The following is a 24,308-nucleotide window of genomic DNA, read 5'->3' on the forward strand; positions in this document are numbered from 1 at the left end:
AGTTTCTTATGTAAGCATCTTTTTCTCTGGGACGTTCCCCTAGGGCACTTTGCCCATTACTTCAGTCCACAGAGCCATAAGCTTGGGTAGCTGCCACTTAGGTTTCTCCCGAAGAGCCATTTTCCCAGAGGAAGCGGAGCCTGGGAAAGAAGCAAGAGTAGGATTCCCTTTCGTTCCTAAGTTGTGAGCTTTTTTCTTTTTTTAGTAGAAGAAGAAATGCTGCCAACCTGCCACCTTTTTCCTTCTTTTTATTCTCATTAAAACACTTCTAAATATAGCTAAAGATCCCATTCCTTGGCAAAGAAAGATGTGGGGACCTTTTCCAATTCCATTAAGAACATAGCAATACTGGTGTAATGGTTTTACCATTACTGTCAAGTAACCATTTCCTCTCCAAATTGCTACCTGGCACAGGTTTGCAACTCCAGATAACAAGCAGAGGGGAGGGAAGTTAGGCATGGGCAAGCCTCACTAATTCAGCACACTAATTATCTTTGCTGTTGCATTTTCTGTAACCACATAACTTGAAAATTTTACTAATTTTAAGTAATATGTACGTATTGTCACATATTTAACCAAACAAGTAAGCATAGAAAATACGTATGTAAACCATATTCTCACACCCCTGCTTTCACAATCCCATTCAGGTATATGTTGCTAAATGTTTGGGATATTTGTTTCTAGACTTTTTCAATGCATATGACCATACATGTACAAAAATATAGAAAAAACCCTAAACTTACTGATATTATACCGTAAACATTATTCTGACGCTGGTTTTCTTTTTTTCTCTGTTTTAACCTAATAATACATCTTGGACATTTTCAAAAATACTCATATATATATACGTTATTCATCCTTTTTAATGCACATGGGTAAGGAATATAGTGAAATCCCCTATTCCTCTTGTTTTATTCACATCAGAGCAATTTCCATTGCCTTTTCCTATTAATTACTCACATATTTTTTATAATTTTAATCATTTTCTATAGTTTGTATGTTTCCCAGAAATTCTTATTAAATATATTATTTCCTGTTAAACTAATTCTGAAGATAGAGAGGTATCTACACAATTTCCTAAGTACTTGGCTTGTTACAAAAAGAGAAAACTAAAACCATAACTTTTCTGAATAATTTCAGGTATTTCTGTAAGATATATTGGTAATATGAGAAACTATTAGAAATAACTAAGTAACTTGAAGTGAGATTTGATCTGTCTTCCTCATGTGAAGATATTTTTTGTTATAGAAAGATATTAAGAAATGTCAATCAATAACTTATGAAATGTGTTTCTTTATTGTATATTTTTTCATTTTTAGCAATATTTTTTCATATAAACATGGATAGATTATGCATTCTTTATTAATAAATCTTTCATTCTTTCTTTCTTGAGTACCTGACAAAGTCCATGCATAGTGCTAGATGTAGGACATGCAAAATGATTAAATTCTATTCTTAGTTTCACAGTCTAATGGGAAGACAAATATATGAAAATTAATTTTGAAAGTTATAAATAGGAAATGATAAAGATATCCTAGGAAATTCTAGTTCAAGATAGGTTATAATATGAAACTAGAGAAGCCATGGAATTTACGGAGAATTTGGTGAATTTTAGAGCTGTGCTTAGTCACGTATAAAATCTGTGAGAAATTTGTGTGGAGACACAAGGTGGCAAGGTTTGTCACTCTGTGAACTTCAGAGATTGGAGGGATGTGCCTGATGTCTGGAGTAGTAAATGTACAGAGTCCAATGCCAGGCATGGACAATGGGAGGTCTTTCTAATAAAAAAGGAATGTCCCCCATTGATCTGGGAGAGATCATTTTCAGTCCTTTTTCTGACAGGCAAGATAGGAGCAGCACCAAGCCAAGGTGACCCGAGGACAGAGTAACATCCAGATGGCTCTGGAATCAGTTCTCGTTGAAGAGCACTCGCAACAACAGCTGCAATTCCAGTCCATTTTTTAGTCCCTGAACCACTCCCAATCCATGTGCTGGGCAAATATCACAGAGGGACCTTCCTCCTGAGAATATCGGTAACGTGGAAGAGGGAGCAGGGAGCACCTGAAGATAGGATGCAGGGGACAAAAATAATATTAGCAGTGCTAAACCGGTACTCGTCTGGCAAGACACAAACTAAGACCGAGACTTGCGCCAACATCCTTCCTCCTACACAGTAATAGGTGAGTAACCTAAAAGCACAAAGGAAATATATGATGAGCCCACAAGGTAACTCTACCCATCTTGGAGCATATGTTGAAGAAAAAGAAAAAAAGAAAGAAGGAAGAAAAAAAAAAGAAAGAGAGAGAGAAAGAAAGAAAGAAAATCTACAGGTAACATTGGAAAATGACAGAAGAAAATCACTATTTATAAAAAATTACTTGACTAGGGAGATAAAGGACATTGAAATGGAGTAGGAACAAAAAATAATGAAGAATAATAAAATGGAAATAGTGACACCAAAATATAATTGTTGAAATAAAGATCTCACTGGATGAATTGAATAGCAAATATGATAAAAATATAGAAAAGAGTGAACTAAAAAATTGGCTTAAGGAATATTTGGAAGGAAAGTAAGATAAAATGTAGAAATTGTTAAAGAATGTGGAAGATAGGAGTAGAAGTGTCAATGAATCAACATGGATCCCAGGAGGAAAGAAAAGAAAAATCAAATGAAAGAATGTATTTAAAAAAAATGTATCCAATAAGATTTTTTCAGAAATGAGCATATAAGACCTTGGATTCAAAGGATACATAGAATGCTATACAGAATATCTAAGGAAATGGCTCATATCTAGAGCCAATGTAGCAAAAGTTTAAAGATGCCAAAATCAGAGAAAAAGTTTTTAAAACTTTCAGATTGAAAAAAATATGAAATCTGTTACAAAAGAACGATAATCAACTTGACATTGATCTTATAAACGGTATTGTTGGATGTGAGAAAACAGTGGCATAATAATCTCCAAAATACTTAAGAAAATAACTTTAAAGTTAGAATTTTACATCCAGATAATGTATCATTAAAATTGAAGGGTGAGATGAAATATTTCCAAGCATTTCAGGTCTCAGTGGGTATCCCAAATAAGATTTTCCTTTGATAACTTCACAGAGGACCCAGTCCAGCAAGAAAATGGATGAAACCAGACGGAATAAATAAGACATGAGAGATGGGGGAGGCAGAGTGATTATTGTCAAATGAGCAATCACTAATAACTGAGAATTAAAATCCAAAATAAATCAACATGAAGGGCTATCAGAAAATGGATGACTAGAAGGACAAGAGAATGCCATTAGCTTCCAGATATTCCTAAACTTTAGACAGTCTTAGGGCAAAATAAATTATGTGTAGTTCATAGTAAGTTCAGGATAACTTGCATAAGTTACAAGTTTTAATATATATGTTTCAAGCCAACAGAGGAAAATCTATCCAATAGAAAGTTTCAGAGAAGGAAACAAACAGAACAAAAGGAAATAAAATGATAAAAGTAAGTCTCAATATAACAGTACATATTACAAACATAGTGAGTTAAGCTCACTCAGCAAAAAACAAAACAAGACTCTACAAAATGATATATTTAATAGCCATATTTGAAGCAGAGAGCAACTGAAAGTTAGACAACAAAGGGGTGATTAAAAATATACAAACAAATACGAACCAAGAGAAAGCTTGGATAGCTGTTTCAACATTTGAAAAATTGGAATTTAAAGTAAAAAATATAATGATATAGTGACATTGAGCATTTTAAAAAATATTCTTTGGTCATTTGGAAATTCTCTTATTTGAAGCACTTATTCAAATCTCTTTTAGTTTAGTTTAAACTCTATTTTTCTGTTGTGCTGTTTATCTGTTTCTAACTGATTTTTAGGGAATCTTTACAAATTCCTTTTCAATTTTATGTATCGCAAATATTTTCTTTCTCACTGTAGCTTGACTTTTCACTCTTAATTTTGATTGAAAAATCTTAATGTTGTTAAACTTAGTCTTTTCCTTTGTGGTTAGTGATATCCCTGTCCTGTTTAAGAATTCTTTCCCCAATGCAATCGTCATGATTTTCTTCTACGTCATCTTGTAGAAACTTTGTTATCAACAGTCTATATTTTATATTTTGATTTTATATTAGTTGGTCAGGGCTACGGTAACCAAGTATCACAAACTGGAAGGCTTAAACACAGAAATTCTTTGTCTCGCGGTTCTGGAGACTAGAAGTCTGAGATCAAGAGGCCCACAGGGCTGGTTCCTTCTGAGGACCATGAGGAGGCATCTGTTCCAAGCCTCTTCCATAACTTCTGGTGGTTTTCCAGTGACATTGGCATTCCTTGGCAGGTAGAACCTCCCGATCTCTGCCTTCATCTTCACATGGCCTTATCCCTGTGTGCATACCTGTGTCCAAATTTCCCCTTTTTATGAGGACACCAGTCTTACTGGAGTAAGGCCCCACCCTACTCTAGTATGACCTCATCTTAACTAATTACATCTGCAATGACTCTATTTCCAAATAAGGTCACATTCTGAAGTATTGGAGGTTAGAACTTCAACATGTTAATTTTGAGAGGATATAATTCGACCACAGATTTAAGGTCCATCTATAATTGCGTTTTGTGAATGGTGTCAGGTATTACCTTTTCCCCTATGGATACCCAGCACCATGTATTGATAAGACTTCTTTCCTACTGCTTTGCTTGTCAGTGCTGGCTTGTTCATAAAGTAAAAGTTTATATATATCTGAGTTTGTTTCTGGAGACTGTTTCTTACATTGGTCCATTTGTCTATCATTGTGCTAATATTAGTCTGTCAATACAGTTAGTTTAAACTTCTTTGTGAATTCTTCCCACATTGTTTCTTTTCAGTATTTTCTTAGGTATTTTTGTTCCTTTGTGTGTGTGATGTGTGTGGACTCCAGATTCAGCTCATGAGTTTCCACCAAAAAAAATAATAACCTATTAAGTTTTTTATTGTGATTCATCAATTTGGAGAATAGCATTTCTTTTCTTCTTCTCCAAAGCCCCCCAGTACACAGTTGTATATTCTAGTTGTGAGTGCCTCTGTTTGTGCTATGTGGGATGCTGTTTCAGCATGGCCTGATGAGTGGTGTCATGTCCATGCCCCGGATCCGAGCTGGCGAAACCCTGTGTTTCCAAAGCGGAGCCCGTGAACTTAACCACTTGGCCACGGGGTCAGCCCCTGGAGAATATCTTAAAAACACTGAGTCTTCTGGGCATTCTTGAACGTGATATAGCCCCCTTTTACTTATCTTCTTTAAATTCTCTGAAAAAAGTACATTCCTTTCTTCTTTGGTGTTTAATATTTTTATGCTCTTAGAAATGATTTCATATTAAAATTTTTATTTTCTAAGTTGTTGATTGCATATGGAATTACAGGTGTTGACCTTGAATCCAGCTGCTATTTAAATTCACTTAGTAACCCTAATAATTTATCTGTAAATTATTTTGGATACCCTACATGCACAATTATGTCATCTGCAAAAATGGCAGTTCTGTTTTTTCTTTCCATTCCATATACATCTCAATCACTTTTCTTGCCTATGACGCTGGCTAGGACTCTGGTACAATGTTGAGCAGTGGTAACAGCATCTCTGTCTCATTTCCAATTTCAGGGCAAACACTTTTGATTAATCATCCTTAAGGATGATGTTTGCAGTAGATCTTTTAAAGATACTATTTACCTATTCCTGGATGCTTGTATTAGTTTTCTCTCACTGGATAACAAATTAGCATAAGCTTAGTAGCTTAAAACATCATTCATTTATTAGCTCTCGGTTCTGTAGGTCAGAAGTTGCTAGGTTCTCTGCTCAGGTTATCACAAGGTTGAAATGAAGGTGCCAGCCAGGTGAATTCTCATCTGGAGGCTCTGGGGAAAAAGTCTGCTTCATAGCTCATTCTCAGTGTTGTCAGAACCCAGTGCCTTGCTGGCTGTCATTTGGGGAAACCCAGCCTCTAGAGGCTGCCTGCATTCCTTGCCTTATTGCCCCTTCCATCTTTAAGCCAGCATACAGCTAGCCTGCCAAATCCTTGTACTTCAACTCTCTGATTTCCCCTGTCTCTGACCTCTAAACCCAGATTTAAAAGGCTCATGTGATTTGGTAAGGCCCACCCGGTTAACCTCCCTAATTTAGGGGCAACAGTTTTGTGACATTGATTACATATGCAAAACCCCTTTTGCCATGGAAAGTAATAAAATCATGGGAGTGACAGCTCCTCATAGTCTCAAGTTCAGTCCACATGGTAGAGGAAGAGATTATAGAAGAGTGAGAATCATTTGAGAATTCTCTCTTAATTTTCTCAAGTATTTAATACTTGATCTAATGACTTGATCATATTACTTTTCTTCTTATTTTTAACTTTATGTGGTGAATTACATAGAATTTTTTCCCTTTTTTTGACTATTAAGCCAAGTTGGCATTCCATGAACAGACACGCCTCATTTGATATTCATTGTCCTTTTTGTTTTCTGATGGATTTAATTTGATAAGATGTTTAGAATTTTTTTCATCTCACAAACATAGTAATATTCTTTCCATGTTATAACTTGTCAGGTTTTAGTATCAATAATGTACTGGCTTCACAGAATGTACTGGGAAACTGTTTCCATTTTTCCAACCCTAGCATATGTTGCATAAGATTGCTGATATTTCTTTTATGACCTTTTTAGAATTAACCAATGAAGCTCTCTTCTTTTAACAAGTATAATTTATTTAATAGAGATGTTATCATTCAGATTTTTCAGTTTCTTGTGTTTTCCAGAAAATTTTCATTTTACCTAATTTTTCAATTTTATCATTACATTGTTTACGACATCCTTATGTTATCTATATAATGTTTATAGACCTCTGTAGAAATGCCCCTTTTTCATTCCTGATCTTAGTCTTATTCCTTTTTCTCTTGATCAGATATAAAAATTTTAGCTTTTTTCCTTTATTATGTTTATTTATATTTTATTAATTTCTCCTTTTGTTTTATTATTTTCTACTTTCTTTCATTTTAGTTTTCTGTTCGTTCTCTAACTCATTTATGTGTATGCTAAGGTCACCATTTTTAGACACAAGCAGAATGTTGGAAAATGAGAACCACAATCATAATCAAATTTCAGAAAAGGTGATGTAAATCTAAGGGCTGAATTTCTTTTGATGGATGCTCTAGTTTTGTTGTGCATCTCACTCTGTGCTCTGGCTTTGCAGGTGGATACTACCTTTCAGATCTTCTTTGAATGCGTACTGACTCTAAATCTTATTCCATTCTTGTACTTAACCCAGACTCATGGACTCCTGTCCTAGGCCTGGACCCATAGGCTCTCTTGAACAAAAGTTTATTTCAGATTCTCTGACTCATATTTATTCTTTATATTTCTCATCATTTATTTTCATAGCCTACAGATTTTTCCCTTCAAATTAAATCTCATTCCATTACCATAACTCCAACCTTGAATTTCTTATTCTATGACAATTCTTTCTGATTTAGCAAATTTCATTCTTTCCCTAGATCGTATTATTAACTCGCCTTCCTCAAACACCACTTTTATGTTACATGGTTGATTAAAACAATGAAATTAATCTATGCTTATTCTTATTCCTAGTAATTTTTGCTTCTCTCATTCCCAGTATAAATTATTCTCATTTGTCTAATGATGTCTTTCTTTAATAGAATGATTTCTAACTATCCATCTCTGTGATCCATGTTGATTGCTTTTCTTTGTGAATACGGGTCATATATTTTAGTTTCCCTTCAAAGTCAAGAAAAAACTAAACATATAGTTAGACAACAAAATATATTTATTGATTACTTTAAAAAATCAGCATATTAGTTATATTAGTTAAGCCATCAGGTGGACAATCAAGATGATATAATTTCTAATTTGAAAATCAAAGTTGCAGATGGGATTCTTTTTAGAAGGAACCTTTAGAGAAATTGCAAAATTTTCAAGACTTCCGAAAGTTCTGGATTTAATTAGTTTTGCTGTAAGCAAATCATTTTGGGTTTGGATTCATCATACGGCATTGGAGTGTGGAAATATGCAGAAAAGGTCAGATTTTCATCCCTTCTCCATTTCACCTTCTTACAGAATCAGAAGCTCTAAGGATGAGGAATTAGTCATTACAAAAATTCAAAGTGACTATCGACTAGGCTCTTTCCAGAGACAACATTAAAAGACACCCAGAGAGCCTCTCTCCCTTATGTTAGATGAAAAGGAAAATATGGCTTTGGTCTCCATTCAGAGATTATCCACTTTTTGTAAGAACAGTTTGAATATCCTAAGCTTTCAGGCTTTTTCTTTTCTTTAGAGGCCAAAAGAAGAAGATACATGCATGTCTTCGCATCTGGGAATGATCTAAATTTAGAGGACTTAAATATTATCTTGATTTGAGTGTCTGTGTGATATTTACTTTGCTGACAGCTGGATTGTTAATTTAACTTAGGAAAAGAAGCTTACAAAAATAGAGGAAAACAAGAATCTAAAGCTATTAGTGAGAGAGTGTTTGGGCTGGTCAGTAACCTTAATTAAAAAAAAGAGATGTCTATGGAAGAGTGACTACTTCTAACTCTAGCAATATTCACGTATTTTTCCTGGCAGATAGTTGGATGTTGTCCCACTCTGGGTGCAATTTCGGTATGCATAATGACTGCGTTGTATATAAAACAGATTTTGAAGTGAAGTGTGAGGAATAAATGATTATTAAATATCTAAGGGTGAAGAGACAGCAAACAGTATGTTCCTAAACCGTGAGGGAAGACTGCATGTGTGATGGGAAAGGCACTGGGCTGTGACTGGGCACATCTAGATTAAAGAGGCAAGGCAACACTGCACACTAGCAGTAATTTACAAAGCACACACACCTGGCTTTGAAGCCTAGCTACACCATAGACAAGCTAACTGAGCTTAGGAAAGTCAATTAAAAACTGGATCTCAGTTTGTTCATCTGTAAAATGGTGACACTTTTATCCAACCCAATATAGAGATGTCACTTTAAGGCATTTGTTTTGCTTTTTCCCCCCCAGTTCCACAACTTCTTCAGTAGATTACGGAAGTTTTAATGTGCATGTATACTAAATAGAGGCATAGAAAGTTAAGGAAGGCCTTTTTTAGCCTGGAAGTGATCAGAAGTAAATAAAAAGTAAGGGATGAAATACCAAGTAGAGACTGAGGCAGTCTGGAAAAGGAAGTTTAAGTTGGGAAACTGAACTAAGGAAAACAGCAGAGCAGAAGTCAGGATAGACCAACATTCAGGGGAAGTGGATGTTGGGCAAAACCGGTATCATCAAGAAAATGAATGTGTGAGTGGTGGAAAGCAGACTGTATCCAGGGATAGAGAGTAAATACTTAGCAAAGAATAAGTCTGCTAACTCTACTCGTTGTTCAATCTACTGGGCAAACTGGGATCTTCATGGGTCCCTCCCATCGGAGTTGCCTGTGTGTCTCCTCCTCCAGTCAGGGTGGCTCTATCAAGTCCTTGGTTAGTCCTCCTATAGACTCGTCACTTATTTCATTTGTTTATTCGTTTATTCTCTAAACGTTTTTTGAATACCTATTTTGCGTTATGCATTATAGCCTTAAACAAAACATAGTAATCCTTGCCCTCAGAGTGAGTGTCAGGCAATAAACATCGTCAACCTGTAAAGCATTTATGTATGTTAGGGGGTGATCTGATTTGGTCTTTGGAGAAGAATAAACCCAGGGCGTATCAGAAAGACTGCAACTGTCAATAAGTTAGTCAAGATTGTCCTCACTAAGAAGATAAGCAAAGTTTTAAAGTAGATGGACTCAGTCATGCAGATGTATAAAAGATGATTCCAGAAAGTGAAATTAAGGAAATTAATAGAATGTAATATGGTCAGAGAATACTAGAGGAGAAAATAGTGCAGCACCTTATAGGCCATTGTAAGGACTTTGCCGTTCATTCTGAGTGATTTTGGAAATCACGGGAGGATTCTGAGCAGAGGAGAGCGTAATATGATAAAGTTTTGTAAGATTACTGTAGTTGCTATGTTGAGAATAGATTCCAGATGAGGGAAAGGATAGAAACAGAGAGACCACTTAAGGGACTATTGCAATAATCCAGGGGGGAGATAAAGCGGTTTGGTCCAAAGTGACAGCAGTGAGGTGCTGACAAGGGATCAGAATAGGAATATATTCTGAATGTAAAACCCACAGGATTTCCTGACAGATTGGATGTGGTATGTGAGAGAATAACATGAACCAATGGTGACTCTTAGGTTTTTTCGGCTTAGGAGGCAGGAAGGATGGAATTGATTTTAAGTGAGAGGTGAAAGACTTCAAGTAGAACAGGTTTTGGAATTAAGATCAGGGGTTCAGTTTTGGAGATATTAAACCTGAGATTAAATTTGAGATGTATGTTAAATATTGAGTTGGCAGTTGAATATACAAAGCCAGCATTCGGAATGGGGATCTGGGATAGAGATATGAATTGGGGCGTTATAAGTTTTAAATAGCATCAACAAAGGAGTGAGTATAAATGGAGAAGAGATCCTTGGACTGAGCCACGGGACACTTTAGTGATAAGAAGTTGGGGAGGAAAGTAAGCACCAGTGAACAAGAAAATCAGGGATATCAGTAAGGTTAAGGAGAGAGGAAAACCAAGCAGTTGTGGTGCCCTGGAATCCAAGGGAAAAATAAGTTTCCAGGAGCAGAGGGTGATCCATTGTGCCTGATATTGCAGATTGGGTATATAATATGAGAACTGACGATTGCCCAGTGGCTTTGGTAAGTTGGTGGTCATAGGTGATCTCCACAGTGGCAGCTTCAACGGAGTTTTGTGGGCAGAAGTCTGACTGCAGTGGAGTTGCGCTTTTCAAAGTTGGGCCTGCCTTCTTCTCTTTAGGGAGTTGGATTAACTCTAAGTCAGTTAGGGGAGAGGCAACAGTAAGAGACATTGGTTTATTTCTTTTGAAAACTACTAGATATAAACAGATGGCATTTGGCTGTCATTCAGGATCCCTGAACACAGTTTTCAAATAGCTATTTATGACTACCACAGGTTTTTGAAGGAAATGCGTAGATGACATACTTTAGGAAAAATAAAATCTGTTCATTATTATATGAGTTTGTTTGCTTGTTTTTTGACTCCATCTCCAATTAAATCTCTTGGTGATCTAGGAAGGATCTTTGGAAGTGTAAGCAAAATACTCGCCTCTGCTAAATAAAATCTTTTACAAAAGTAAGGAAAGCAGTCTCTTTTGCTGTTCTGTGGTTGGCTCAATATAAATGGTGACAGTAGGTAATACCAAGAGAAGCATACAATGGGAAATTGAGTTTCTCCCTAAAGCACAGAAGTCCATGTAAGTTTATCTCTCCTGTGCCCACCTTGATTCTTACCAAGTTTTACTAGGTTTTGATGGGAAGCGGGAAGGAGGAGGATGTTTCTTTTAGAAGGAGAGCTAAGACCCCATCTAATTGCATCCAACCACTAAGGATCTAGAACTTCTAAAACATTAACCCAAAAGTGTAGAATTTCAGAGGCCGAATCCCACGCAAAATACCAGAGCACATCTCTGTGGGAGCACGCAGTTTTAACTGACACTGAAGCTTCAATGTCTAGCAATGTAATTCAGTAAATGTCCCTGATGGAGACTATCTATATCCATCTTACTACTTCTTGGGGCCTGTAATGGGGAACGAGGATGGCGGGGGGTCTGGAGGTGACTAACTTTCCGGTGTTCAACAAATGTATACGGATTAAGAAAAACTTATTTATAGTGTTTACTTATAATTCAGAGGTAGCCTCCATTTTAATTCCTCTCCCCATGCCCACACCGCCCCCCGCCCCGCCCCAGAGCTGGTTTTCTCCCAGGGTCCACACAGGCCTATTGCTTCACTTCTGAGCACTTTTCTTCCTCCTGAAATCCCCAAGGTCTCATAAGTGTCCCCTTCTGTTCCCCCATTTCCCCAAATGCTGAGGCCCCAAATAGCTTCTTTAAAATTCTCTGATTGTATGTTATGCACAAATACACCTAGAAATCTTGTTCCTGTCCTTAAAAGACCAATCAAAAGTGGAAGTCTGTAGTTTTTGACTTCTGTTTTGGGTTTTATGTTTTTCCTTGTACTAATTGACAGACTGAGTTAGTCACAGGAGGAAGTACAGACATAATAGGCTTTATGTTAAAGATCAGTTATTAAAAACAGCACAGGAAAAGTTTGGGTAAAATGAATAATATTTTCTATTACTGTATATTGTCAAGCTTTTGGCCTGATTGGAATGACTCTGTTATTTTGGCAGTAATTTATTAGTAAAATATTAGCAGTGACATTCAGTTCACTGAATCATGGAATCTTGGTGATATAAAGTATGTTATGTGTCACCAAATTAAAAGCCCCTCATTTTACCACTGAGGAAAAGAAGGATCAGAGTGTAAATGACTTGTCAAAGGTTACTTAACCAGATCTGACATCTCCCAGTAGCTGCTTCAGTGTTCTTTGCGGCAGCTCAGGTCTTCTGACTCCGGTCCAGGCATGTAGAAATGGAAGCACTTTGCCTCACGGCAGATTATGCTTAACATTTTAAATCACTTAGCTCATTTCATTATAATCAGTTTTAATCATCTTTCTTTCAGGACATACACCTTTCACAGGCATCTTTTTATGCATTGTCAGTGTAAGTGACGACCTTATTTTAGAAAGAGTGCTGGGCAGTTCAAGACAATCAGGATGTGCTGTTTCTTTCAGAGTGCAAGATGGAAGCTAAGTTGACCTAGCAAAACTTCTCTAGTTTCAGCCAATCAGGGGTTGCTTTTTCTCCTCTGTGCCTGCTTGAATTACAAACGACTCCTTGAAGCATCTGTTTTCACTAAATTTGACAGCCAGGAAGGAAGGTTCACAATTTCAGCAGCTGTTATTTGTTTTTTCCTTGACTGAGATGAGCAGCAAGACTACAGTGTCTGGAGATTTGTTTGATTACTCAGCAGGACGGTAGAAGCCAAAGCAGAAAGATGAGAGAGAGCACGAGAGGAGAGAAGACATGACAGGCAAGAGCATCACAAAGCAAGGTTTGATGAGCAGGATCCCAAAATAAAGTCCACTCTAACAACAGGGGGACCAGAGGGAAGATTGCTGATGCAAAATAGCTAAAGTCAAGGACTTATTCAAGGGCACATGTTAACATATACAAACTGCGTCGTAGACATCATTATTTCCAAAGCAGATTTTTATATGATTGGACATTAGGATGACAAACATTATTCTATAACTCATAATGCCCTCTCTTTTGAGAAAAAATTAATAAATTACTAAATAGGAGAGTGTTTGTTTTCAAATAACTTCAAGAGAGAATATTTGCTGCCTGGCTCAACAAGTGATCGAGGAGACAAGTTTGGAGACGAGGATGTGAAGAATGGATCCAGAGGCAGAGAACAAAAGTGTAGAGGCGAGCAGAGCAGAAGACTCAGGAAAGACGCAGAGAAAAGCAGGCTACCAAAGTCAGCATCAAGAAAAGGAAAGCAAATGAGTGCAGTAGAAAGAAAAGAATCCCAAACCACTCAGCTTTGCTAGAGGAACGCATTCACCTAACACTCAGCAAAGTGTGAGGATCTGATGGCCTCTTCCTCGGGAGCAGAGAGCCCGAGCGTGGAATCACAGGGTTTGTCTCTATGTGGCAACCCACCTCATGGGACAGAGATAAGGCATATATCTCCGTGCAGACCAGAAATGAAATTTGATAAGTGTAAGACAGATAGGAAAAGGAGGTCCAATAATCAAAGAGGAAAAATTGTGGGAGAAATGTTTTCTCCTGAAGATGTACTAAAAATGTTGAGATATGCTTCATGAGCAACATGAATATTGCTAAAAATTATAGTTAATATAAACACCCCTGTTTCCAAACCACTATAAACAAAACAACTGATGGTTGTTTGCCAATTACAGTAGCAGAAAATGTTGAACCAGAGTTTAGAGAGGATGGAAAGGTAGCTTTTTCTCATCAGCTAACATCGTGAAGATACCAAAACAAAGCATATTCTGCATGATCCTTGTAACTGGGAATTTAATTTTAGCTAACTAGATTTTTTTTCCCCAACTATCTTTTTATTCAACCTTTAAAACAAAGTAATTTCTTTTAAAAGAAGAAACTTTATTTTATCTTCAATGTGGGTCACAACGACCTTAAATTATTTATTCTTTGGAGAACAAAAGAGTTCTCACTGCCATGTATGGAAATGTGTAGAAGTTTGCCGCTCTTTTATAGTCAGGGGGTCTTGATAACAGAATTCTTAAGACGAAGAACAGTTTTAAGCCTGATGTTTTGCCAACAAGAAGAGTGCTGTGCGTATTTTGAGGGGGAAAAAATACATGGGCTGTTTTTCTATCAGACTTTGGAAGTCTGCTTGACGTAAGTCAATTTATTGGTAAATTAGACTGATAAGCTGAGAGGAACATTTCCCTTTCCTCCTTAAATTTTGATTATTTTGATTACATATAGATTATTATTCACAGACCATCTTGATTTTATAGGCATGCAAATAAAATAGAAGTGACTTTTTTAATTAGTGAAAAAGTAACAGAACTGTGGTGTTGACAAAAATAAATGGGTGGAAAGAAAGTCTAGTAGGGTAGATGTTTCAGACACAGGTATGTTTCAATTCGAATGGACATGTCTCAAGACAGAATCCTGGATGTTGGCTTAATAATAAAACATATCTCAAAATCCGTGTAGGACTACTTGGTACCCAGGAGATACTGCAAGTCAAATTCTGGGAAAGAGATGTTCCCCACGGTGGCAGCGATGAAATACAGTTTTTACATATTGTACAAAATGTTCAACTGATGTTCAAATTGTTCTGACATGAACATCACTCATATATAATATGTCAGTAGTAAAAGCATTTGAACATAGCCTGTCAGATTTACAGTAATCCTCCAATTTCTCGGCAACTTCTTAATTTTGTTTATATGAAGAATTTGCGTGTTTATGTATTACAAATTTTTTAAGTATCTTGAATATTCAGACTGCAAAAGGTCCTATTTTAACTATTGATTTAAAAAATATATTGTCTTTGAATATATTGGAAGCAGACATGCCTTAACTGTGACATGATTGCACCTCAGGTTTTTTTTCTTTTTTTGGACAAACTGATATTATTAATAGGACACTTGTTTATGTTCATTGCTTGGGGGAAAGAAACTGGAACCCAGTGTTACCTTAAAGCTATAGAATACTGTGTTTTAAAAGGCAATGATACTAATGTTTAATCTTTTTGTGATAGTCAAATGAACTTGTTTAAATATTTATGTGCAGTAATGCCTCATCCATCCAGAAATAATCTGGCAGTCTCATTAAAATGGAATACAAGTGAGAAACTTGAAATATGTATATATGAAGGATATATAAGAAAAATTTGAATGGTTCTTTCTGCTAGTGAGATTACAGGTGGTTTTTTTCTTTGTGTTTACTAGGTATTTCTATTTTTCCTATACTGTTCTTACATTTGTGTTAAAATATAAAATTAATTTTTTTCTAAATTGATCACCTACGTGGTCTATCTAGATCTGAAAAATCGAGTCACTATTGAGTCACTAACTCAAAATTCAGATTCAACTTTGAGTATGGTGTTAGTCATACTGGGTTAGCTTATGCTGAAAAATGAATAATCTTAAAAGATCAGTGGCTTAGTACAGAAAATGTTTATTTCTTGCTCATAAAAAGACTATTGTCCCAGGGGTGAGGCCTCGTTCACTATTGTACCTAATGTGATTGCACACAGTGGAGTCTCAATAAATCTTCAATGAATAAATAAAACACACACGAGCAAACATGCACACCGCCCCCCCCCCCCCCCCCCCCCGGATTACATCCTCTCAGTTGATGGCTCAGATCCCATCTCCGTATAAACGTGCTGCTCCCTTCCCCATAAACTGAGAGAATCATGGAGAATTGAGTACAGCCGCTGTAAATCTTTCACCTAGAAGAATCACAAATGACTTCTGCTTACATATCATTGTTCAAAATTAGTTGCAGGGCATAACTCAAAGAACACATACATGAGAGGAGAAGAGAACCAGACTTCTTGTGAGGATATTAGTAATTTTTACCACAAAGTTTTTCACTTAAAAAAGAATACAATCTAAAGAGCATCAGTCTTGAAGTTTAGTGGTTCAGTGAGAAATGCTCTTTAAACATTAGTATCATTGGACCAGTTGTGGGGATGGGGCAATATACAACCAGTCAACAATTGCGTGAATGATAAAGGTGAATTATTCATCAAAAGAAGGTCAAGGTTATATTGAAGAATTGTAAATAAAAACCAATTTTCCCAATATGCTTGCACAAATAAGAGAGATCAGACAGAAGAGGAATGGTTCCTTCAAAACTTTCTGAGATTAACTCAAGTTCATGTATAATCCGGACAATGACACTTCTATTTGAACTCTGAATTTACACACATGTGCTTCTTTAAAAGATAGCCATTGTTACTGGGCCTGAAGAGGTCATGCCTATGGGTGAGGAAAAGATAGCGTAATGCTACGTTGAGTTCCCTTCCAGTTTATAATAGTGGTTCCCCGTAGTAGAAGTCACAGAAGATTGTTGTAAAACAGGTGTATGTCGAGTATCTTGACAGACCTCACTAAGGGGATGTTTAATTAAAAGAGATGTTTATTTAATTAAATAATAACTTATTTTATTTATCTGGGGAGCAATCTGCTAAATTTATAGTATAAACCACAGTTTGCCAACGAATCTATGACTAGATTCTTTCCAAAATCTCAGTGGAAGTTTTGGACTTGTGGAGTATTGGGAAAATATTATGAACTTGAAGGAGTGATAGATTTCCCCTACATTTCAACTTGCTTTAAATGTGATCCTGCTGTGACTTCTACTTACTAACATATTGTTATACATTTACTAATATGCATGTATGTAAGATATTTTTAATCACATATTTATTATATATCTTGTACAAATAGAAGTGGATAATAAAACAGGAGGCTATCCCATAATGGAAGTAAGAATATATATTGGTAAAGAACAGTAGGTAATTCTAGAAATGCTCTCTATCTGAAACTATTATAGACCCCCAACCACCCAGACACATATACACACCCCCACACCACCACTCTATGCTCACACCAGAAAATTTCATAAATCTTCACCAAAAAACCCCCAGTAGGTGCTCTATATGGCATGCAATAAGTCACCACTAAAAATGTTTTTATTTTATATGATCTAGTAGTCCATGTAGAATTACTAGGTATACCTCTCCTACAGATTTAAATTGTAAGGTAAATTTGTTACTGGTTTCATATTTCATTTGTGGATGGTCACTGTAATTATCATAAATTTTACAGCCATAAAATATTGATGCTAGAGAATCCATTTTTATCTGTGGAAAAACACAAGCTAATCTGACAATTGAAGGAATCCCTTTAACAGAAAGACAAGCTCTAGCAAAATCAATACTTAAAATATTGTATCTGAATAATATAAAGGCCTATATAGTATATTCTTACTTTTTAATTGAGTATTAACTGGTAATTTAGGGCTTGAAATAAGTGAAAATTTTAGTCATCTACTCAATGTTTGGAGTTTTAAAATATCCAAGTGGGAATAAGAAAGTTCTATATATATATATATAAATATATATATATATATTTTAATTTAAAGTTAGTAATTAAATATTTAGAAGATGAATTATGTGTAGTTTGGAACATACAAACAGATATGCTGCTTATTTTTAATCTCTAAGTCTATTTGTTGTATATTAAAATGATCACCCAGGCCTGTTTAAATTTGGTGTTTTTATGATATGTCTTTTTCTCTTTTGGTGTTTGCCTGTCTCTGTGTTTATGTTTAAAGCATGTTTCTTGGAAACATCACATAGTTGGGTTTTGTTTTCATCAGTTTGTCTTTTAAGTTATGGTTTAGATCATTTACATTTAATGGAACTATTGATATACTGGATTCTTTTCTATTTGTCCAATCCATTTTTTATTCCTCTGTTCATCCTTTTCTGCCCTGTTTTTGAAGTGTGAAGCTGAGGATTGACTTCATCACTTCTCTCACCTTTTTATTTATGCCTCTTTCTGACAGTTTCTCTAGAGATTGGAGAATACATTAGAATTTATAACAATCTAGTTTCAAAAATTATTGACAACCTTATAAAGAATGACAGAATGTTAACAAATATATCTATTTACCCTGATTGTTGTCATATATTAGGCTTCTACATATTCAATAAACTCATAATATGCTATTATTTTTTGTCACTTTTACTTTAAGAAATCAATAATCTTTAAAAGAATTTAAATAATTTCTAATAAACATCTTATAATATAAATATATATGAAATATATAAATTTTGTGATAGGCAGAATAATAGCCCCCAAAGATGTCGTGTGCTTATGCCCAGAACATGTAAATAGGGTACCTGCAAAGAGGAACTAAGGTAGCTAGCCATCTGACTTTATGAGAGGGAGATTAACCAGAATTATCTGGATGGGCCCAATGTAATCACCAGGGTCCTTCAAAGTGGAAGAGGGAGGCAGAAGAGGAAGTAAGAGCCATGTAATCTGAGGAAGGCCTAACCTACTGTTGCTGGCTCTGAAGATGGAGAAAGAGGCCTTTGAGCCAAAAACTGCAGGCAGCTTGTAGAAGGAGAAAAAGACAAGGAAATGGATCCTTCTCTGGAGCCTTCAGAAGTGAACACAGCCCTGCTAACACCATGATTTTAGCCCAGTAAGACCAGCGTTGGACATACTATGTAGAGAAACGTAAGATAATAAATTTGTGTTGTTTTAAGCCACTAACTTTGAGGTAATTTTTTACAGCAGCAATAGAAAACTAATACACAAATATATAATAATTTTTGAAGATGTCTATATTTATCAAACTACTGTTTCTGGTCTTGTTGTTTTTTCATACAGATCTGCATGTGTATCTGGAATCATTTTGCTTCAGTCTAAAGAACTTCATCAGATATTACATTTAGGACGGATCTACTGAAGATGTATTCTCAATGCTTTTTTCCACCTGTAAATATCTTTAATCCTTTTTTTGAAGGAATTTTTTTACAATGTAGAATTCCAAATGGAATGTTCTTTTTTATTTTCATTTAACATTTGAAAGATATTCCATATTTTCGTCTAACCTTCATTGTTTATGAGAAGAAAATCAGCCATTATTCTTAGTGTTATATACTCACATGTAACAAATTTGCCCCCCATTCCCACCCCACCATCTGCTCTTAGATGTTTCTTTGTGCTTGGTCTTCAGCACTTTAACTACGCTATGCAGAAATATGATTTCCTTTGTATTTATTTTGCTTGGGGTTCACTAAAGTTCTTAGATGTGTGGGTTGATATCTTTCAGCAATTTTAGAAAATTATCTACCATTATCTCTTTAAATATTTCCTCTGCCTCATTTTCTCTCCTCACTCCTTTGGTGGCTAAAGTTACACATAAGTTCAATTGTTTGATATTTTCCCATAGCTCTTGGATATTCTGTTTTATTTCTTTCACACTTTTTTTCCCTCTATGTGTTTCAGCTTGGATCCTTTCTGTTGGGCTGTTGTTAGTTCACAGATTATTTCCTCCTCTATTTCTAGTCTGCTAATTCATCAAATGAATTTTTGATTTCTTATATTTTTCGTTTGTACATTCTTATTTGGATCTATTTAGTAGATGTTTTCTTGCTGCTGAAAATTTCCATCTATTCACAGATATTGTTCATTTCCCCCCCTAGAAATCATCGTAGTTATTCTCTAAGTCCCCTTCTGGCTATTTGTACATCTGACCCATCTCCGAGTTTGGTTCTTTTGACAGTTTTCTTTCTTGAGTCACCATTTCTTTCTTCTTCATATGTCCTGTAATATTTGGCTATATTATACGTTTTAGGTGTAAAAGAACAAAGAGATTGAAGTAGATTTTATTTGCACCTAGAAAAGGGTGCACCTTGTGGTCAGGACCCCAGGGTGAAGAGCAGAGTCTTATTCGGTAATTAGCTGGTTTGGGGCTTTGTTATTTCCTTAGCTAGAATCATTTACCACTGCCTTCAAATAGTTTTAGCCCTGGATCAGGATCTCTCTTCAGCAGGACCTGGGATTTGAGTCTGGGAAGATTCCAAAGATCTCTTCCTGCTTCCTTGTCCCAGTTACAAGCTGTCAGGACTGTGGGGTGCTCACTCTGCCTTAGTCTGGCTGCCAGCTTTTGGGGCTGCTGAGGAGTTGCCTTTGCTCCCTGGACCTGCCACGGCTGTCTGTCCCTCGGGAGATCTCTTTACCTCCGCTGCCCTTTCCCCAGACTTGGAGTGGAGAAGGTCTGTAGCAAGGGCCTCAAATGCCTCAGATTTTTCTTAGTTCTCTTGCTCTGCACACAGATCTCTTCAAGTTCCGTGCACTTGTGCCTCAGGGGGCTCTCTCTAAGCCAGCCTTCCCTTATTCTCAGTGAGACCACAGAAGCCTTCAGATACTTAAAATTAGGCTCTTTTGCTCCACCATTAGTCCTTTGCCAACCCTGCACATCTGTGCCTCATAAGTGGCCTCTGTCTCAGCTCTCCCTCTTCTGCAAGAAAACTTAATAATATCCCCTGGGAAAGATTTGGAAGGTGAGTATAGACTATCTTTGTTGTCGAGGTTTCTTGGAATTTTAAAACCTCATATTTGGCCTTTAAAAATTTTAGTTTCTTGTTACTCTCATCTATGGAAGTGTTCTCTTCCTCTCACTACCTCACCAAGGGTGAAGGTGGTTGAGATCTTTTTCTCTTCTAGTGGGGCATTATAACTTTTTGGATTTTAGTTCATTCAGGTTTCCGTTTCCTCAGTTCCTCAGGGTTTTTTGAGGAGTATTAGCTCTGAGCTAACTACAGCCAATCCTACTCTTTCTTTGCTGAGGAAGACTGGCCCTGAGCTAATATCCATGCCCATTTTCCTCTTCTTTATACAAGGGACGCCTACCACAGCATGGCTTTTGCCAGGCAGTGCCATGTCCACACCCAGGATCTAAACTGGTGAACCCTGGGCCACTGAGAAGCAGAACGTGCAAACTTAACTGCTGTGCCACTGGGCAGGCCCTTCTGATGGGTTTTGACAAAATTATAAGTTTCTATATTATTTGACTTGTTTTCAATGTTAAGTTGGGAATAACACTCTCAGAAACCTTCTACATCCCAAACTCAAAGTGAAATCTAATCTACTTCAAAAACTATGTTTACCATATCTTTATTTTCTCTTTTAATCGTATTAATTTATTGGGTTTTGAAGTTAATTTCACAATGAGGTGATTGCATATTTCTGCTGTCCTAGCTATTTTTTTTAAATTTAAAAAAAGTTGAAAAATTCCTTCATGACATATGCCCAGAAATGGATACATATTTGCACTTAATATTTTAATCAGTAATAAACATATAAAGCCACCTAGCTTTATAACAGATGCTATTTGCAAAAAACCATAAATGGAGGAATCAAGTAATTAAATTTAGAAGGTTATTTAAATGTTCTCTTACACTCAATTTCTATCTAAATTTCCCCTATTTTGGTAGAAAAATCCACCAATACGAACGTTATTAAATTATTGACTTATAATGATTTCTGTTTACCTGGTCCTCACACAGCTATTATTATAACACAATTCTTAGTTAACGAATGGCGTGTTCTAAGTCAAAATTACTATTTGATCTGATGCACGTGAGCCCTTATAGCTCACAGTCCTTCGCTTAATGTTCTCTAAGGTACGTGCTGTTTTCACCCCTCAAGAGATTTTTCTACTTCCTTTGCTTTTTGGTTAGTGACCCAAACAATTAATTCTTTCCTCATTTTGCAATATTTATTTTTTATTTTTTTGAGATCATTCATTTTTGTCCTGGCATTTCACCGTATTCTGTCATTTCATTAGCTAAAAATCTGTCAAGAGCAGCATTTCTCTCGTTGTTGCCCTTCCTATTTTGTGAGAGGCGCTCCCAAGGATCACTGACTTTATTGCGCAGTCACGCGAGAGAGAAGGGAGGGACGTCCCCGGACTTTCTTCATGCCTTTGGAGTAAAAATTATTTATTTACTTAATTAACTTTCTAAAACTGTATTGAACCATGAATCAAATTACAATTCATATTTCAAAACTATTTCACCTTTGTTCTGGTGCATATAACTTCTTGTGGGAAAAAAATAGCCTGAAGATTGGTGTCAACATTTCCTCTGAATTCTGCAGCATTCTTAAGAAAAGAAAGGGGACCTTAGCAGGGAGGGAGTCTCTCTGTCGCTTCCAAGCTGAAAACGGTCTACCAAAACTTCCTTTAGGATATTGACTACTACTCTTATTTCAAAAGTCTCAAGTCTCCAAAGTTCTATCTAAATTTAAAACTAGATATTTTGTGACAGTAATCTAAATGTACCCAACTTTCTTTCCAGAGTCTTGGGAGCCATGTTGTTTTGGGGAGATAAATCCAACCATCAAGTTTCTCAAAATCGTACCACTGGCTTATAAACTATGTATTTTACTGAACAAGTAGCTCTGAAATTCTCACAAACATAAACAATTTTATCTGCACACTTTTACTTCTATTCTGAACACCTCAAATCTCCAAGCTTGTAAACCTTGAGGTTTTTGTTCCAGAGATCGTAAAGTGGCATACTGCAGAGAGAGAGAAAGGCCCAGGTAATTCCAGTGGGACAGCTGATGCCATTCTTTTCACGACATTATTTTAGAAAGAGGAAAGAGGGCTGGCCACCGCACACTGAATGATTTAAAAATGCAAAACTAAGAGAGGAAAAGAAAGCAAAGGCTGCCTGAAAAGTCTCTGAAGTAGCTGATAGCAACAGAACATTATGATGTCTGTGCTGACTTGGTTGTACCCCAGAGTAAGAAGGGATTATTAACATCACCATTGAGTTTCCTCAGGCATCTGCATACGCGATATAGTCTGACAGTAAAGAGAATCCCAGCCTCGGTATACTTGGTTAACCCCTACCAGACTGGTGCTAACTTCCTCTCTTCTGTGTGCACAGTTTGTTTCAAATAAAACTCTTTTATTAGGCAATGCCCACAAGTGGATGATACCGTTCAAATCATTTTAAAATGCTGTATGTGGTTGGGCAGTATTTTAAAATGTAAACTTGCTGCTTTTACTCTCTGTCTACTTTTTTTTCTTTTTTTTCCTTTCTTTCCTTTTTTTTTTTTTTTTTTTTGCTGAGGAAGATTCACCCTAAGCTAACATCTGTTCCAGTCTTGCTCTATTTTTTAGTATGTGGGCCACCAGCATGGCCTGGCTGCTAACAGAGCAGTGTAGGTCCACGCCTGGGAGCCAAATCCCACCGCTGAAGTGGAGTGTACTGAACTTAACCACCAGGCCCCTGGGATTGGCCCACTCTCTCTTTATTTTGACATTTGCCTTCCTCAAGAAATATATATGGTATAGTCTCAAGAATATATGAGTAAGGCCAATGCACTGGTCAAACACTGAAATTCTTACTACCTCTCCACCTGTGCATACCACACAAACCATGCCCCAAATCTAAGCTCTGAGCAGAATTCCTGTGGTTGGTTGTGAAGGTAGAAATGAGATAGGTTGTGTGGAAAAAGAAGTTTAGCATGAATAAAAGCATGTGGAGAGAAGGATTCCTCACGAAGCCAAAAAGAGATTCACTGTGGCCAGACAGAATAAAGAACGGTCTCTAACTCCTGGGGCAATTTGAGATAGCTTCAGTGCGGTTCCTTAGGAGCAGGGCAAAAGGGATGATGGCACAATCCATGATGCTTGCTCTAAGGCCCTTTTGCACGCATGATAGTAAAGCCACTAAGGTCCTGAATACTCCTGATAGCAGGGACGTGGATGTCTAGTAACGTAGTTAACACTCCATAATCTCAACATCCAGAGAGCTCCATTTCCACCTCTAGTTTATGCCTCCCCTCTGCCTTAGTACCGCTTAGGATGCTAAATCTCTGGTATGACCCAAAGCAAACCCAAGAATGAATAAAGTTTGCAGTCCCATGGACTATTGGTCAGATCTTAAACTGGATTACTGGAAAGAAATAGCTATTGCTCATATGCTCGACATTTTCGAATGAGATTCAAAACTGCTGTGCATCATTGGGTGGACCATATGTCAATGGGTTGCTAGACGAATTCATTTCCAATCTAAATGCTTTTGTTGTTCACATGAAATACCTCCTTACTGTTCTTTATTCCCTTCAGATGCTCATTTGGGCTTCAGTGTCATTTCCACTGTCAACAATCCAACCTCTTCAAAGTGAAAAGAACTTTAAGACAGAAATACTTTCAAACTGAGTCATGCTTCAGAGTGCTCTGCTGTTCCCGTGCAACCACAGCTACGTGAGGTTCACTTGACTGACGTGCCTAATCAAT

The sequence above is a fragment of the Equus caballus genome, chromosome 19 (genome assembly GCF_041296265.1).
Source record: "Equus caballus isolate H_3958 breed thoroughbred chromosome 19, TB-T2T, whole genome shotgun sequence".
Classification (NCBI taxonomy): domain Eukaryota; kingdom Metazoa; phylum Chordata; class Mammalia; order Perissodactyla; family Equidae; genus Equus; species Equus caballus.